Here is an 18,453-nt window from a genome sequence, read left to right on the forward strand (position 1 = left end):
ACAGAAGTAGAAGATATTAAGACGAGGTGGCAAGAATACACAGAAGAACTGTACGACTCAGATAATCACGATGATGTGTTCACTTACCTAGAGCCAGACATCCTGGAATGTGAAGTCAAGTGGGCTTTAGAAAGCATCACTAGGAACAAAGCTAGTGGAGGTGATGGAATCCAGTTGAGCTATTTCAAATCCTGAAAGATGATGCTGTTAAAGTGCTGCACTCAATATGCCAGCACATTTGGAAAACTCAGCAGTGGCCACAGGACTGGAAAAGGTCAGTTTTCATTCCAATCCCAAAGAAGGGCAATGCAAAAGAATGCTCAAACTACTGCACAATTGCACTCATCTCACACACTAATAAAGCAATGCTCAAAATTCTCCAAGCCAGGCTTCAGCAATACGTGAACTGTGAAATTCCAGATGTTCAAGCTGGTTTTAGAAAAGGCAGAAGAACCAGAGATCAAATTGCCAACATCCGCTGGATCATGGAAAAAGCAAGGGAGTTCCAGAAACACATCTATTTCTATGATTTTATTGACTATGCCAAAGCCTTTGACTGTGTGGATCACAATAAACTGTGGAAAATTCTGAAAGAGATGGGACTACCAGACCACCTGACCTGCCTCTTGAGAAATTTGTATGCAGGTCAGGAAGCAACAGTTAGAACTGGACATGGAACAACAGACTGGTTCCAAATAGGAAAAGGAGTACATCAAGGCTGTATATCATCACCCTGCTTATTTAACTTCTATGCAGAGTACATCCTGAGAAATGCTGGGCTGGAAGAAGCACAAGCTGGGATCAAGATTGCCGGGAGAAATATCAACAACCTCAGATATGCAGATGACACCACCCTTATGGCAGAAAGTGAAGAGGAACTAAAAAGCCTCTTGATGAAAGTGAAAGTGGAGAGGGAAAAAGTTGGCTTAAAGCTCAACATTCAGAAAACGAAGATCATGGCATCTGGTCCCATCACTTCATGGGAAATAGATGGGGAAACAGTGGAAACAGTGTCAGACTTTATATTTTTGGGCTCCAAAATCACTGCAGTTGGTGATTGCAGCCATGAAATTAAAAGACGCTTACTCCTTGGAAGAAACTTATGACCAACCTAGATAGCATATTCAAAAGCAGAGACATTACTTTGCTGACTAAGGTCCATCTAGACAAGGCTATGGTTTTTCCAGTAGTCATGTATGGATGTGAGAGTTGGACTGTGAAGAAAGCTGAGCGCTGAAGAATTGATGCTTTTGAACTGTGGTGCTGGAGAAGACTCTTGAGAGTCCCTTGGAGTGCAAGGAGATCCAACCAGTCCATTCTGAAGATCAACCCTGGGATTTCTTTGGAAGGAATGATGCTAAAGCTGAAACTTCAGTACTTTGGCCACTTCATGGGAAGAGTTGACCCATTGGAAAAGACTCTGATGCTGGGAGGGATTGGGGGCAGGAGAAGAAGAGGACGACAGAGGATGAGATGGCTGGATGGCATCACTGACTGGATAGACGTGAGTCTGAGTGAGCTCTGGGAGTTGGTGGTGGACAGGGAGGCCTGGCGTGCTGCGATTCATGGGGTCACAAAAAGTCAGACATGACTGAGTGACTGAACTGAACTGAACTGAACGGAATCTGGTATTAAAGTTATCTTGAGCTTCCCAGGTGGCTCAGTGGTAAAGAATCCGCTTGCCAATTCAGAAGACATGGATTAGATCCCTGGGTCAGGAAGATCCCCTGAAAGATGAAACGGCAACCCAGTCCAATATTCTTGCCTGGAAAATCCCAAAGGCAGAGAAGCCTGGAGGGCTACAGTCCCTGGGGTTGCAAAGAGTCGACTGAGCACGCATGCCATCATTAAAGTTACCTTAAGCTTTCTGGTTTGATTAATACAGACATGGTTTTACAGTTATGAATTTAGATGTAATACTTTTATTGTACATATGTTTACTAGAAATCAAATAAGACCTTATTATTCCTGTTATAAAATTTGTCAGCAAGAAAAATAAACGATATGACAAAGCCTTTAAGTAAATAGAGGTAAATGAGTTAAGAGTTTTCAATAATCTTTAAAAGGAATATTATGTTTTGGAAATGTCTAACTAAAATATTCTCTCCAGATTTTTGTAACTTTAAACTAAATTAAATGAAGAGAATTCATTGACTATCTGAGTCATTTCAAATAGGATAAAATAGTGGAACATTTATTGCTGGGCAGGTCTAAGTTTACCTACCTTTGCTTCTTAAGAGAGGAAGACCAAAGCATAAGTTTATCAATCAGTAAATGCTGATATGATAAACAGATACAGTCACTGTATTATTTTTAAAGCTTTTTTGAAGGTTTGTAATTTTAAAAGTTGTGAAACAAAGAAATCCTTACTACTTTTCTTACCAGAATTCATTAGAAAAGCAACAGTTAGGATAAAAACAAAAAAGCAAGCTCCATTTGCAGAGAAACTAGAAGAGATCTGAAATCTTAGGCCCAATAGAGGAAAGATAACCAAAAGCATCAGAGGTTGATCAGAGAGGCTTGTAGGAGACCATGAAGAGAAGCTGCTGTAGTAGAGAGGGAATCAGCAGGTAAAATATAGACAAAGGAACAACTAGCAGGCAGTAACAAATATCCCTCTCAGTATGTAGGAGCAGGTTCTCTTTAAAACAGAAGCAACGGATATCAGCAGGAGCTTCCTGGATCTGGTCTGGTTCTGAGAAGCAGTAGAGAAGGAGCACACAGATGAAACATTTGTAAGACGTGATCTGTCTATTATATAAAGGGACTATATATATATATTTATATAATATATAAATTTCCTTTATATAATATATAATATTATTTGTAACATATATTATATATTATTTGTAACATATATATTATATAATAAATATTATAAATTATATAAAATATAAAAATGTTATATGTAATTATATAATATACAAATTAAAATTCCAGGGACTGTATAGTCCATGGGGTCACAAGGAGTCCGACACAACTGAGCAACTGAACTGAACTGAATTCTAAGATAGCAAACTTTGTCATAGAAAAAAGGAAAATACAATTGCCAATCCCTTCCAATTAACCTTTGCTAAATGAAGTTACATGCAACACCTAGGATGATAAGACATTTCACCTGGCCTGGATATTATCCTGGCTTCTTCCCAAAGGGAACTTCCTAAAATTTTGGATTACAAACCCACAATCAAAACAGTTGCTGCTGCTGCTGCTAAGTCGCTTCAGTCATGTCTGACTCTGTGGGACCCTATAGACGGCAGCCCACCAGGCTTCCCCATCCGTGGGATTCTCCAGGCAGGAACACTGGAGTGGGTTGCCATTTCCTTCTCCAATGCATGAAAGTGAACAGTGAAAGTGAAGTCGCTCAGTCGTGTCCGACTTTTAGTGACCCCGTGGACTGTAGCCCACCAGGTTCCTCCATCCATGAGATTTTCCAGGCAAGAGTACTGCAGTTGGGTGAAAACAGTTGAGACAAAACAAAAACCGAGGTCTTACTAGAGGGGAAAAAAGGGATAGTTAAATGTGAGATCTCTCACTACAAAAACAAACAAATAACACTGTTAAAAGCTAAGAACTAAAGCCACTTAATGAATTCTGCAAGGAGATCCAACCAGTCCATTCTGAAGGAGATCAACCCTGGAATTTCTTTGGTAGGAATGATGCTGAAGCTGAAACCCCAGTACTTTGGCCACCTCATGTGAAGAGTTGACTTATTGGAAAAGACTCTGATGCTGGGAGGGATTGGGAGCAGGAGGAGAAGGGGACGACAGAGGCTGAGATGGCTGGATGGCATCACCGACTCGATGGACGTGAGTCTGAGTGAACTCCGGGAGTTGGTGATAGATAGGGAGGCCTGGCGTGCTGCGATTCATGCAGTCGCAAAGAGTCGGACACGACTGAGCGACTAAACTGAACTGAACTGAATGAATTCCTGATCCCAGAAACCATGATAATAATAAAAGCTTATTGTTTTAAGCAACTAAGTTTTATGGTGTTTTGTTACACAAAATATTCTACTTGGTGATTACACCATAACTTTGGGGTTATTTTCTTTACTGTTCAGAGTTTGTACCTCTATCAGATAACTTGATAAGATGCAAACGATTTTCTTCTCCAAGTTAACACCTGGGCCCTAATCCATAATAAATAGTATTACCAAACAAAGTTATATTCTCTTCGAAGAGTTTCTCAACCTCTGTGCTGTGGAAGCTTGGGTCCAGTTAATATTTTGTTGGGATGGGGTGGAGGCTGTCCTGTGCATTGTAGTATATGTCACGAGATGCTTGTAGCACTCTGTCTTCCCCACTTGTGACAAGCAAAAAATGCCTCCGGACAGTTCCAAATGTCTTCTTTGGGACCAAACTGCTCTTGTCTGAGAACCACTGCACATGCATCAGATTCATATGGAGGTCTTGCTCAAGCACAGATTGATAGACTCCATCCACAGAGTTTCTTTTTTTTTTTTTTAAATTGGAGGCTAATTACTTTGTTTAGGGTGGAAACTGAGAACTTGTATTTCTGAGTTCCCTGGTGATGCTGGTGTTGATGCTGTTAGCTGAGTACTGCATTTGAGAATCGCTGTCCTAGGAAGTCAGCTAACCCTTAGGCAGGCTTGTTAAGACACTGCTCTAAAATGACATCCAAGGGACAACGCAGCCATTCTTTATTTCCAGGTAAGGGGTGAGCTTTCTTAGTAATTCTTTCTAAAGACATAGAAGGTGAACACAATTCTGCATAGTTATAAAGGTAAAACACTGGAACAACATTCTAATCTGTCTAAATATTAGAATAAATACAAAAACCAAAGCAAAGAGAAACTCTATTGCATTTAAAAGTTATAAAAATAGAAAACAGAACCTAAAATAAGACAGAACTAAGTTCAAATATATCTGTCATGTAAATATAAACGGGCTACACTCAACTATATTTTTAAAAAGATTCTCAGACTAATAACAAAAAAAATCCAATTCTGTGATGTGCTCAAGAGACTTCTTATAAGTGATTCAGATGGCTGAAAAAAAAATTTTTAAATGCTGGTCATAAATATAACACAAAATTCAAAGCAAAAGGCACAAAAAGAGACAAAGGCAGGCTGATTTTTAATGGTAAAGGATACAATTCACAGAGAAAATTTAATGATTAAGTATTTTTGCACCAAATTACAGAGCATCAGCATTTATAGAATAGGAACTGAAGGTGATTCAAGGAGAAATACACAGAAATATACTAATGGCATAAGAAATTCATTTTCACCTTACTTGGTGATGGTGGTAGTGGTTTAGTTGCTAAGTTGTGTCCAACTCTTGCGATCCCATGGACTGTAGCCTGCCAAGCTCCTCTGTCCGTGGGATTCTCCAGGCAAGAATACTGGAGTGGGTTGCCATTTCCTTCTCCAAGGGAACTTACTAAGCACATGATATATAAAGGACCAAGTACACAAAACATACATTGTTGGACCTGTGCCATCTAGTATAGTAGCCACCCACCACATGTGGTTGTTGAGCACTTGAAATATGCAAAGTCCAAAGTGAGATGTGCTATTAGTACAAAACCTGTCAGATTTCTAAGACAGTGTACAACAAAGAAGGTAAAATTTCACTAAGAAATTATGTATATTGATTATGTTACAATATATAATATTTTGATGTAATGTGTTAAATAAAATATTATTAAGACTAATTTTACCATTCAAAAAAATTTCTTAACATAGCTACCATAAAATTTTTAGTTTGCATATGTGAGTTGTGTTATATTTCATTTGGAGAGTGCTGCTCCAGAAAAATTCTAAAAATTAAAGAAGTAAATCTAAATAATTAAAACAGCTAATACATATATGGTGCTTATTTGATTCTAGACACTACCCTAAATGCTTTGCATATGTTAATCCATTTAATCCTTGTACAACCCTAAGAAGTAGATATTATCATTATAGCCACTTTACAAATGAGGACATTGAGACATAGAGAAATTAAGTAACTTGCCTAAGAGTCCAGTAAAAAATATGGGATTTGGATACTGTTAGTCTGGCTCCAAGAGGAACAACCCCACGTCCAAGGAGCAGTGGCTATGTGGGGGAGGGCCGAGAGGAGCTACTCCACGTTCAAGATCAGGAGGGGTGGTTGTGAGGAGATAACCCTCATCCAAGGTAAGGAGCAGTGGCTGCGCTTTGCTGGAGCAGCCGTGAAGAGATACCCCATGTACAAGGTAAGAGAAACCCAAGTAAGACGGTAGGTGTTGTGAGAGGGCATCAGAGGGCAGACATACTGAAACCATAATCACAGAAAACTAGTCAATCTAATCACATGAACCACAGCCTTGTCTAACTCAATGAAACTAAGCCATGCCCTGTGGGGCCACCCAAGATGGGCGGGTCCTGGTGGAGAGGTCCGACAGAATGTGGTCCACTGGAGAAGGGAATGCCAAACCACTTCAGTATTCTTGCCTTGAGAACCCCATGAACAGTATGAAAAGGCAAAATGATAGGATACTGAAAGAGGAACTCCCCAGGTTGGTAGGTGCCCAATATGCTATTGGAGATCAGTGGAGAAATAACTCCAGAAAGAATAAAGAGATGGAGCCAAAGCAAAAATAATACCCAGTTGTGGATGTGACTGGTGATAGAAGCAAGGTCCAATGCTGTAAAGAGCAATACTGCATAGGAACCTGGAATGTCAGGTCCATGAATCAAGGCAAATTGGAAGTGGTCAAACAGGAAATGGCAAGAGTGAACGTCAATATTCTAGGAATCAGCGAACTAAAATGGACTGGAATGGGTGAATTTAACTCAGATGACCATTATATCTACTACTATAGATATACTGCAGGAATCCCTCAGAAGAAATGGAGTAGCCATCATGGTCAACAAGAGTCCGAAATGCAGTACTTGGATGCAATCTCAAAAACGATAGAATGATCTTTGTTCATTTCCAAGGCAAACCATTCAATATCAGGTAATCTAAGACTATGCTCCAACCATTAATGCTGAAGAAGCTGAAGTTGAACGGTTCTATGAAGACCTACAAGACCTTTTAGAACTAACACCCAGAAAAGATGTCTTTTTCATTATAGGGGACTGGAATGCAAAAGTAGGAAGTCAAGAAACACCTGGAGTAACAGGCAAATTTGGCCTTGGAGTACAGAATGAAGCAGGGCAAAGACTAATAGAGTTTTGCCAAGAGAACGCACTGGTCATAGCAAACACCCTCTTCCAGCAACACAAGAGAAGACTCTACACACTGAAATCAGATTGATTATATTCTTTGCAGCCAAAGATGGAGAAGCTCTATACAGTCAGCAAAAACAGGACCAGGAGCTGACTGTGGCTCAGATCATGAAATCCTTATTGCCAAATTTGGACTTAAATTGAAGAAAGTAGGGAAAACCAATAGACCATTCAGGTATGACCTAAATCAAACCCCTTATGATTATACAGTAGAAAGGAGAAAGAGATTTAGGGCACTAAATCTGATAGAGTGCCTGATTAACTATGGACAGAGGTTCGTGACATGGTACAGGAGACAGGGATCAAGACCATCCCCATGGAAAAGAATACAAAAGCAAAATGGCTGTCTGAGGAGGCCTTACAATTAGCTGAGAAAAGAAGACAGGCAAAAAGCAAAGGAGAAAAGGAAAGATATTCCCAATTGAATGCCGAGTTCCAAAGAATAGCAAGGAGAGTTAAGAAAGCCTTCCTCAGTGATCAATGCAAAGAAGTAGAGGAAAACAACAGAATGGGAAAGACTAGGGATCTCTTCAATAAAATTAGAGCTACCAAGGGAACATTTCATGTAAAGATGGGCTTGATAAAGGACAGAAATGGTATGGACCTAACAGAAGCAGAAGATATTAAGAAGAGGTGGCAAGAATACACAGAAGAACTGTACGACCCAGATAATCATGATGGTGTGTTCACTCACCTAGAGCTAGACATCCTGGAATGTGAAGTCAATTGGGCTTTAGAAAGTATCACTAGGAACAAAGCTAGTGGAGGTGATGGAATTCCAGTTGAGCTGTTTCAAATCCTGAAAGATGATGCTGTTAAAGTGCTGCACTCAATATGCCAGCAAATTTGGAAAACTCAGCAGTGGCCACAGGACTGAAAAAGGTCAGTTTTCATTCCAATCCCAAAGAAAGGCAATGCCAAAGAATGCTCAAACTACCGCACAATTGCACTCATCTCACACACTAATAAAGTAATGCTCAAAATTCTCCAAGCCAGGCTTCAGCAATATGTGAACTTCCAGATGTTCAAGCTGGTTTTAGAAAAGGCAGAGGAACCAGAGATCAAATTGCCAACATCTGCTGGATCATGGAAAAAGCAACATCTATTTCTGCTTTATTGACTATGCCAAAGCCTTTGACTGTGTGGATCACAAGAAACTGTGGAAAATTCTTCAAGAGATGGGACTACCAGACCACCTGACCTGTCTCCTGAGAAATTTGTATGCAGGTCAGGAAGCAACAGTTAGAACTGGACATGGAACAACAGACTGGTTCCAAATAGGAAAAGGAGGACATCAAGCCTGTATATTATCACCCTGCTTATTTAACTTCTATGCAGAGTACATCCTGAGAAACGCTGGGCTGGAAAAAGCACAAGCTGGAATCAAGATTGCCAGGAGAAATATCAATCACCTCAGATATGCAGATGACACCACCCTTATGGCAGAAAGTGAAGAGGAACTAAAAAGCCTCTTGATGAAAGTGAAAGTGGATAGTGAAAAGTTGGCTTAAAGCTCAACATTCAGAAAACAAAGATCATGGCATGTGGTCCCATCACTTCATGGGGAATAGATGGGGAAACAGTGTCAGACTTTATTTTTTGGGGCCCCAAAATCACTGCAGATGGTGATTGGAGCCATGAAATTAAAAGATGCTTACTCCTTGGAAGGAAAGTTATGACCAACCTAGATAGCATATTCAAAAGCAGAGACATTACTTTGCCAATAAAGGTCTGTCTAGTCAAGACTATGGTTTTTCCAGTGGTCATGTATGGATGTGAGAGTTGGACTGTGAAGAAAGCTGAGCCCCAAAGAATTGATGCTTTTGAACTGTGGTGTTGGAGAAAACTCTTGAGAGTCCCTTGGACTGCAAGGAGATCCAACCTGTCCGTCCTAAAGGAGATCAGTCCTGGGTGTTCATTGGAAGAATTGATGCTGAAGCTGAAACTCCAATAGTTTGGCCACCTCATGCGAAGAGTTCACTCATTGGAAAAGACCCTGTTGCTGGGAGGGATTGGGGGCAGGAGGAGAAGGGGATGACAGAGGATTAGATGGCTGGATGGCATCACCAACTTGATGCACATGAGTCTGGGTGATCTCTGGGAGTTGGTGCTGGACAGGGAGGCCTGGTGTGCTGCGATTCATGGGGTCGCAGAGTCGGACACGACTGAGCAACTGAACTGAACTGAAGTCTGGCTCTAGAGTCTGTATTCTAAACCATGATGTTAAAATTGATGCATATACATATTAACTCTGTCCTCTAAAAACGGACTGTCTTTAATTCTGTCTTCTTCAATGAAACAATTACAAAAATTGTCCATACGTTAGGTCACAAGGAAATCAGTAAAGTTCCAAAATTTGGAAATAATAGAGATAAAACTTTATCATAATACTATAAAATTAGAACTTGATGGCAAAACTAGAAAAATAAATTCCCCAAAATCCAGAAGTTAAAACAAAAGTTACCTCTTCCAAATCTTTAAGAAGATATTGAAGAATTTACAAGAAATGATCATGAAGACATTATACATACTTCCTACAAGTTCCACATAAGCACCGTCCGTAAGAGGAAAAGTCAGTCTTAAATATATGAATACATTAATATACAAGAATGAATAAAAATAAAGGACTATTTAAATTTAGACCTAAAACAAGGGGAAAATAGAAAACCTAGTTAAAATGGATAATTTCTAGGAAAATACAATCTGCAAAACCTGACTTAAGAAAAAAATAGTGGGGTCATTGAAGAGTTGCTGTCCAAAGTTATCATCAGACTCAGATAGTTCTACTAAAAACTGTTATCAAACTTTCAAATTATAGATTAATTCTGTATAATTTACATAGTTCTAGAACATAATAAAGACTTCTAAAAACTTTAAAGTAAGTCAAACATAATATTGACATCAACAAAATGGGAAAAATCATTTATGAATATCAAGGCAAATCTGAACTATTTTAAGTACAGTGGAAACTATACAGGTTAGTACTAGGAATTTTAAAATGGCTCAGTATTCTTTTATCTATGGATATGCGATTAGGTTAAAATCTAAAGAGAAAATTATATGATCGTCTTAATAAATGCTTAAATATTTGACAAAATTCAATACCCATTTTTATTTAAAACTCTTGAAAATAAAAAAAAAATTTACAAAAATAGATGAAAACTTTTGAATGTGATTAAAATGTATTTATCTCAACTGCCAAACCAGGAAGATATTTAGAAAACATTGTAAGCATTGTGAGTAAAGACTTGCCGATGATAAGAAGGACTACCATCATTTATTATCTAACATTGCCTTTGAGAGGTGTTAAGTAATACATAAGATAAAAAGGGACAGAGGAGTATAAATATTTTAAAGTAGGCAAAAACAATTACCGTGAAGTGACTACACTGAGAAACTACAAGTGAATCAACTGAAAACTTACTACAAAGAAATAGAAAAACCAATAAGGTATTAAAGGAATAGAAATAACAGTCATTAATACAGACAGTAATCAGGAAATAAAAGACCTCATATACAAGTGACAGAATAGTTAAGATATCAAGGAATAAACTTAATAAGAAACAAACAAACTAAGCTTTAAAATGCTCTTGATAGACACAAAACAAGATTGAAATTCATGGAAAGGTACCAAGTTCCTGGAGAGGAAGGAAACATCATGAAGATTTCCGTTTTCTTCAAGTGAACCTTTGAATTCTTTACTGTGAACTTCAAAAAACACCAAGATAATTTGTGTGTGTGTGTGTTAGCAAATTGACTTTAAAGTTTACAGGAGGAAAAACATATACATAAATAGCTAGGAAGTATATGACAAAAAGCAATGAGTGAGTACTAGTTAGCCCTGTCAGATATTAAAGCATAAAACAGTTTATTGAAAGGGTATGAATCCATAGAAAAGGACTAAGAAGTCTGAAACAGGAGAGAGAATACAGTAATTAAGTATACACTAAAGTAGCCATCTCACATCATTTCAAAAACAGATATTACTCAGTAAAATAATTTGAGACAACTGGGTAGCAACCTTAAATTTGGATCAATAGCTGAAAACTTCTATCACAATAATTTCCAAATGAGTAAAAGATTTAAATGGAAAACAAATCAAACCACTATAACTATGGAATGATTGTAAACTATGGAATGTAAACTATGGAATGATTATTTTAAATTGTTATCTTGGATAGTGAATGCCTTTTTAAACATGACAGTATCCAGAAATCATAAAAGAGAAGACATAAAAATCAGCTATGTAAAAAATAAATAAGTCTGAGTGGCTGTTCCCAGCAAAAGTTGTCAAAAGATAAATTTAAAAAATGTTTTAGAATATTTTCAAGTCATACCACTAACACACAGTTTATTTAATATAAAGAGCTACAAATTCATACAACAAATTCAACATCCTGGTTTCAAATAAAATGGGCAAAGGAACTGAGCAGGTAAGTCACACCAAAAGAAATCCAAAGGACTCATAAAACCATATTACCCTCCTCACAAAAAAGAAATAAAACCTTTTCAAAAGTTTTTAAACTACTATGCAATAACTTGTTTTACTACTATGCAATAATAGTTTTCACTCGTCAGATTCAAAATTTTTAAATACTTTCTGGGCATGAATGTGGAGAAACATTCTATTCACACATCATTGCTGGTAATAATTTGTAGAATCTCGATTGAAGACTATTTTGGCAATACCCTTCAAAATTAGAACTGTATTTTCTTTTTGACTTAGTAGTTCCATGTCTGGAAACTTACCCTAAAAATAATGGTGATAGTAATACCAATAACAGGAGCAGCAGCAACCAAAACATCATTTACTGTATGTCAGGCACTCACTCAAGTAGTTTATATAAAGGGATCCTTTGAATCTTTTCAATACCCTGAGCTCTTACAGATAAGAAACGTGAGGCACAGAGAAGTTACCTCACAGGCTCAAGGATGCACAGCTACTAAAAGGTGCAGCCAGGCTTCAAATCCCAGCAGCATGTCTTCAGAATCCAGGCTGTTACTCATGACCTCTCAAGATACACTTGCACATAAGAGAAATACAAAGTGAGCATGTTTCTCACAACAGCATTGTTTGGAATGGGAAACAACTGGAAATAATCCAGTATCCATTAATAAAGCTTCGGTTAAATAAATGGCTATATCCACATAATGTAATACCATTTAGATGTTAAAAAAAAAAAAGAAAAACTATGAAGTGAAAATGGTCTCGAAAATATTCAATAAAAATCAAAGTGAAAAATGGTATGTATTGCAGCCATCATTTGTGTACAAATGAGGGGAAAGAATGAATAAATTTAATCTCTTTATGTTTAAATATCTCTGAAAGAGAGCACATGAATGTACACACCCCTAACAAATTAGATGTCTGTGAACCATATGGCTGAGGGGCAAAAGTGAGATTTCTTTGAATAACTTTCTCCTACATTTTAAATTTTGATCCATGGTATTACCTATTCAAAAGTTAAGTAATCGTAATAAAAGAATGGCACAGACCCTCCTTGGGCTTCCCTGGTGGCTCAGTGGTTAAGAATCTGCCTGCAATGCAGGAAATGCAGTTTCCATCCCAGGGTCAGGAAGATCCCCTGGAGAAGGAAATGGCAATCCACTCCAGTACTCTTGCTGGGAAATCCCATGGACCCAGAAGCCTGGCATGCTACAGTCCCTGGGGTCACAAAAAGTCAGGCAAGACTTAGTGACTGAGCACAGGAGCATGGACTAACCCTCCTTAGGGTCTGTGTCACACAGGAACAAATTGGGGCAAGGGGAACAGTGACAAGTGCCCCTTTGCAACAAATTCCTAAGAATGACTACAGAAGAATGCATAGTTATGCTTTTAATAATCACTTAATGAAACAGAAAAATGATAGAAATAGATATTAGCAGAACTGAGACAAGAACCATTTTTTTCCAGCTCCTAATATGGTTCTCTTTCCAGTATATCACACTATTATCCTTATTTTTCCCATGGCTAAAATGACTTTAAAAGTGGTGTTCTATACACTCCAAAGACAGAGCTTATATTTTCAAATAGGGGCTGGTCTGGTATATAATATACAAGGAGAGATTTCTTTGGTTCAGGACGATGCATTAGAAATGAATTATTCCTCAAACACACATGAAGACATTTATCAATCAGAAATTAGTTTATCAATTTAAGCCTTTCTGATCATCTGGACATTTTTAAGTTTATATATGTTTTATCATGTTTAAATGTTTTTTGTTTTCTGTAAAATAAAATGAATATTGATAGTGATCAGAATACATATCTCATGATGATTTGATAAAATCGGTTCTATCTTATTTAAGGCATAAAGACCCCTGAAAGTCACTTAACATTTTTCCCATGAATTTTACTCCAATGTGTCTCAATAGATTATGTAAAATAGTCTATTTATATATTTAAAAGAATCCATATGATTAACCAGTACTCTTTCGGTTGCTCTGAACTGTGTCTCTAGATGGGTCAATTCGTAAGAGGAAGATGTGGGATGTATTTTGGAATTTTTTATTTTTGCAAAGTGGGAAAACTTATTTTCTCAGCTCATTTTAGGAAAGAATACTTGTGAAAAATGAGGATTTTAAATTTATTCTTTTGCCTAAAGCAATCTGTTCAAGCAGCATATCCCTTGCAATGACTGTTTTCTTGCTTATTCCATTTTGGAAAAACATTATGCTACATCACAGACATCAACTTACCTTCTTTAGATGGATTTTTGATGGGAAAAAAAAAAAAAGATGCTCACCTAGAGGGAACACTCAAAAGAGATATAAAAATAATTCTGTAACATGAGCCAATGAACAATGAGTCTCCTAATTTTCAACTCACTCCCTTGGTTTTCCTTGATGATGCTGTTACAAGGCTGTTCTAAACACACACTAAATACATTGGAAAAGAATTCTCATGTCAGACCAAAAAAAAAAGAACAAAAATCTAAAAAGCAAAAGGATGTATAGTGACTGTCCATCATAGACTCTGCATGTGCAGGCAATTGGGATATTTTAGGCTGTTTTGAAATTGTAGAAAAGAGAGAATGCTAGGTACTTCTTTGCAATATTTGTTTCAAAATGAAACAAGAAAAGAGATAAAATCTCTTAGGTTCTGTTGAAGGTATTCTGGAGTATTAATTACCTCTGTAGTGATAACTGCTAAACACTGAATACCTATTATGTACCATACACTATGGTAGGCACTTAACACAGATTATCACACTTAAACCACATACTTGTCCTATGCAGGTGGGAACTGCTATCCAGATTTTCCAGATTGGAAGATTATTTACGGTTTGTTGGTGATGTTTAGTTGCGAAGTCATGTCCTACTCTTTGTGACCCCGTGGACTGTAGCCCACCAGAATCCTCTGTCCACAGGATTCTCCAGGCAAAAATATGGAGTGGGTTACCATTTCCTTCCTTTCGTTCCTCCTTATATTTCCTTCAGGGGATCTTCCCGACCCAGGAATTGAACCTGCGTCTCCTGCACTGGCAGGCAGATTCTTTACTGCTGAGCCACTAGGGAACCCCAGTATAGTTTAACTAAATTAAATAACTTGCTCAAGGTCACAGAGCTAGTGTACCAGGTTCTGAATCCAGATTACCTGCCTCTAGGTGTTCTAAATAAATCGTTAGATAAGTACTTCTTGCAACCAGCCACTGCTTTCGAATTTTAACAGATACATATTCATAGCTCTAGTTTGTTACAGAGAAAGTGCCTCTGGGGAAACATGTTTTCAATCACTTTCGTTTTTCCATAGCAAGCACTTCAGTAACTGGATAAGAAGTTAACTGATAGCAGCCCTACAAGATATCAAGGGCTTCTCAGGTAGTGCTAGTGGTCAAGAAACTGCCTACCAATGCAGGAGACATAGAGATGCAGGTTCAATCCCTGGGTCAGGAAGATCCCCTGGAGAAGGGCATGGCAACCCACTCTAGTGTTCTTGCCTGGAGAAGCCCATGGACAGAGCAGCCTGGCAGGCTACAGTCCATAGGGCTGCAAAGAGTCAGACACAACTGAAGTGACTTAGCATACAGACACACATATAAGATATTAAACTGTTTATAGATCATCGTCATTGTAAATAAGATTATCGAATAGCCCTTTCTCATCCCTTTAGGTTAGGGTTTACTTTCTACTTGTTTCATTCGAAATGTTTAAATAAATTTCTGATAATTGGAAGATTAGCTAGAATGAAACAAATTTTTCTGTAGTTTCATGTTAGTGTAGTCGACTTGTGACTGGTCTTCTATACCACACAACTGGTCTCTACTGAACCAATTAAAAGTGAACAAATTATTTTAAAAAAAGAAAATACAGCACACACACAAAAAAAACTAGTCATATTGATTTCTTAAACCAAAAAACCTTATAATTTTACTTCCTAAATATTTCCTCAACTTGTCCTTTTGCTCTATTATGCTATATTAATTTAAGCTCTAAACTCCTCATTTCAATCTTTTCCTTCCTCCTTAAATTGATTCTCTACTTCTTAGCCAGTGATTATTACACAGAATCCAAAACTGACCAGGCTACAAGCCTCAGCATACGAAGGCACATACATTAGATTCAATTTACTTAGGAAAGTATATAGAGCCCTCCATAACCTGACCCCTGCAACCTTCCCAACTTCTCCAGGCCATTTCTACCTCATATGAGCAATTCTGACCCTGTGCTAGCCTAGCACCCTGGTACAATATTCAGTTTTTATTATCTTATGATACAATCATCTATTTCTGGCTCTGCCTCTGGACATTTTCCAAGGCAGGGACTTTCTGACCTTTGTGCTTCAAATATCCAACATGATGCCTGAATAGAGCAGCATTCAAGTGTTTACTGAAGTGCAGGCCTCTCTTATTGAGGAAAGTATAGTAATTTAACAGGTACTGGTCATTTTCATAGACTTTCCCCCTAAGGTTTTCCCTCAAATTCCTAGGAAATATGTTAAATTTCTTTTTCTCCATTCACACCCTAGGCTTCTGCATTTACATTTAGTGGGCAGTGAATGATTTACTATGGAAGTTCTCACGCCAACTGTTAAGTTTATGCAACGTCTTTAGCAACACAATTTTGCAGGCGACTCAAAACACCCAAGGTGAAGGAGAGTTTCAACACTGATATACATACCTGGTTAAACACTGACCTGAACCCTTGGAACTCATTAACCTATACAAATGTGGATGTGTAGCACTGACTGAGCAACACATAGCATTTCTAGTGACTACCATCATATTAATGGAAAATGAGAGAAACAAGTAGGGGGAAAAGAGCTTTGGATAATATTAGATACCCTGTGATGAATGTATTTTTAAATTAGGTAAACTGAATAGTCCTATTTAAAAAAAATTCTGAATCAAATACCATCCAGGTTACCTAAAGGGGGAGATGGTTAAGTAGTATACACACATTAAAAATCTATTTTCAAAATAGTGTAACACAGGCAAATAAAGTGTCCAAAATGGTAGGATGGGCACAACAAAAAAGATCTCAGTGTAAGAATGTAAATGACCTGGCAGTGGAAAAACATCTAAGTATGCAGGTTTGAGTAACACAGGTCCACTTAAATGTGGATTTTTTTTCAATAAATACATTGCTATACAATCTGCAGCTCAACGCACAGTGCAGAGGGTCAGCAACCCTAATTCCTGCATTGTTCAAAGATCAGCTGTACATAGAAAGGAACTTAAATGCTTTCCCTCAGCATGGATTTATTTAACTCTATTCTAGTTGGATGTGTTAAGAAAGAAATTTCCACCTCTACCCTCCTTGAGTTCTTGCGCACTAATAATAAAATTGACCTAAGACAGATTAGTAGGAGAAAAAGAAACAAGTTTTAATTTCTGCACGCTGAGGTCTCACAGAAATGGAACCCAGCCAAAGTCAGCTTTTATGTTTTAGATAAAAGGAAAAAAAATTTTTTTTGTGAGGAATTAATAGGACAAAGAAACTCAGGTTTTGGGCACTTAATTAGTGAAAACTCTAAACAGTTTGGGCTTGGGGTAGTAAATTAAAGAAGTAACAAGGTTGTTTCTATGGGCTTCTCAACCTGAATTCCCTATCTTCCACAAATAGGGTGTCCTTCTATCTTTAGGTGCATGGAGTGTATGTTTCACATGAGACTCATTTCTTGCTTTCTGTCAGACAGAAAGGAGGGTCAGTGTCCCTCCTTTGTTGGCAGTTTCTTAATTTAAAATAATCAATATGCCATTGTGGTATATTTTGGGGGTAGCCAACAGACACTAGTTCTGTTTGGACGTAGAGCAGGAAATGGAAATGGTAGTGGCATATCTCTGGTAATTTTCACAGAAAATGTTGACATCCTGTTCTAGCTCCTGGTAGAGGTGGAAACAAAACACCAACAAAAGTGTACTGTCTGTCTCAGTCTATTAAGAAACAGTATTTTGAGACTTCCCTGGCAGTCCAGCAGTTAAGGCACAGCACTTTCACTGCAGGGGGTGGGTTACATCCCTGGTTGGGGAACTAAGGTCCCGCATGCTATGCAGTGTGGCCAAAATATATATATATATTTTAAGATTTCACATGTCAAAAATTCCCTCCTAAAAATTGTTTCTCCAAGAAATTTCTACATACCCTATACCAGTAAGTTATTATTTTCTACAAACAAAGGTTAAGAACGTATGTAAAATCAACACTCTAAATAAACCTAAGAACTTTAATATAACAAAACTAACTAGTGGTTTGAAATATCCTCTTTCTAGAGTAATAAAATATGTCAAAAGAAACTAAAAGACAATTCTTTTATGGATTTATAATCTGAAAATAAAGTTCTGATATGAAGCAGAAAGTATAGTGCATTGTCAAGAAATATATCATTTGTTTTCTTATATGCTCACACATGAAAAATAATCACATAAAAATGACATAAGAAATGTAAGCTATTAACCATAAAAATAAATCAAAATTCTATTTGTTGAAAGAATGAAACACGTTCACTAAGTACATTGTGGAGTCTGATGCTAGAAAACAGATTAAAGCAAACACTAAGGTATGTGTTAATACATTCTAAGATCATCTTCAGATATAAAACCTTGACAATTTTATTTCTAATAGGAAACTCCTATACATACTAAACATTTAACAGCATAAAGCAGAGACAAACACTTAAAACTTTCAAGATAGAACTTAAAATCTTTAATGATAAATAAAAGCATGTTAAATTATCTTCAAATCTGAACACTTTAGAATGGTAAATTCCAGTTGAAAAATCTAATAAACAG

Source organism: Budorcas taxicolor, chromosome 11, assembly GCF_023091745.1.
Source record: "Budorcas taxicolor isolate Tak-1 chromosome 11, Takin1.1, whole genome shotgun sequence".
In the NCBI taxonomy this organism is placed as follows: Eukaryota; Metazoa; Chordata; class Mammalia; order Artiodactyla; family Bovidae; genus Budorcas; species Budorcas taxicolor.